Here is a 1,452-nt window from a genome sequence, read left to right as displayed (position 1 = left end):
GGACTGCAAGGGGATCCAACCAGTCCATTCTAAAGGAGATCAGCCCTGGGTGTTCATTGGAAGGACTGATGCTGAAGCTGAAACTCCAGTACTTTTGCCACCTCATGTGAAGCGTTGACTCATTGGACAAGACTCTGATGCTGGGAGGGACTGGGGGCAGGAGGAGAAGGGGACGACAGAGGATGAGATGGCTGGATGGCATCACCGACTCGATGGACATGAGTCTGAGTGAACTCCGTCAGACACAACTGAGCGACTGAACTGAACTGACTGATACCTATTGATAAAATAAGTATTTACTGATCGTATAACATGTACCAGTCACTAGGTGCTAATTATTTAGCAATGAACACAAGACACAAAACTCCGTGCCTGTGTGAAATGTTTATTTTAATAGTGACACAACAAATAAAGAAATGAACTATATATACAGTACTTAAGGTTGTGATAAGTTCTGTGAAGAAAATTAAATAAAAGAAGGGACCTAAAGACTCTAAGGGTAGAGATGCTGCAATTTTAAATAGGATAGAAATCAGCAATCTGACTAGAGATGTAATAATCTTAAGCAGAGGTCAGCCAACTAAGACCTGAGAGCCAAATGCGGACTGCCACCTGTGTTTGGATGGCCAGTGAGCTAAGAATGGTTTTTACATTTTTAAGTGGTTAGTGAAAAAAAGGAAAGTAATGTTTTATGGCATGTTAAAATATATGAAATTCAAATTAATGTGACTATAAATAAGCTTTTATTGGGAAACAGCAATGTTCATTATTTACATTTTGTCTGCGGCTCTTTTCATGCTACAGTTGCAAAGTTTAGTAGTTGAGACAAAGCCCACATGGCCCACAAACTCTAAACTTTGTACTTTCCTGTCCTTTCTATAAAAAACTTTGCTGATTCCCATCTTAATCAATAAACTCTCTTGTTTGCAAATGAAAGATTTGCATAACAAAGTCCTCTTTGGGTCTAATGGCAGCAGAAAGTATTTTAGTGTTTAGGCAAATATGTTTTCTTCCTTTAATAGACATTATTTCTCTTTTTTAATTCAGCTTTCCAGAAAAACAAAATCTCAATAAGAGCAAGTTCAATAAAAATTAGACTTCAGGTGGTTGGACACCTACATTGTATTTAATCCTTTCCTTGTAAATGTATGTGGAAGTGTTTATGCATGCCTTATATTATCTTGTTTTATATTTGTTTTAATTTTATGAGAAGTCTAATTTTGTGTGAAAATATATGTATATATTAACAAAAAGGATACATTTGATACACTATTTTAAAAGTTTACCCTTAAGATTATAGTAACAGAGGAGGAGCCAAGATGGTGGAGGAGTAGGACGGGGAGAACACTTTCTCCCCCACAAATTCATCAAAAGAGCATTTAAACGTCGAGTAAATTCCACAAAACAACTTCTGAATGCCGGCAGAGGACATCAGGCACCCAGAAAAGCAAC

This window comes from Bison bison, unplaced genomic scaffold (assembly GCF_000754665.1).
Source record: "Bison bison bison isolate TAMUID 2011002044 unplaced genomic scaffold, Bison_UMD1.0 scf7180017864254, whole genome shotgun sequence".
Lineage (NCBI taxonomy): Eukaryota > Metazoa > Chordata > Mammalia > Artiodactyla > Bovidae > Bison > Bison bison.
Note: the sequence above shows the minus strand (reverse complement) of the source record.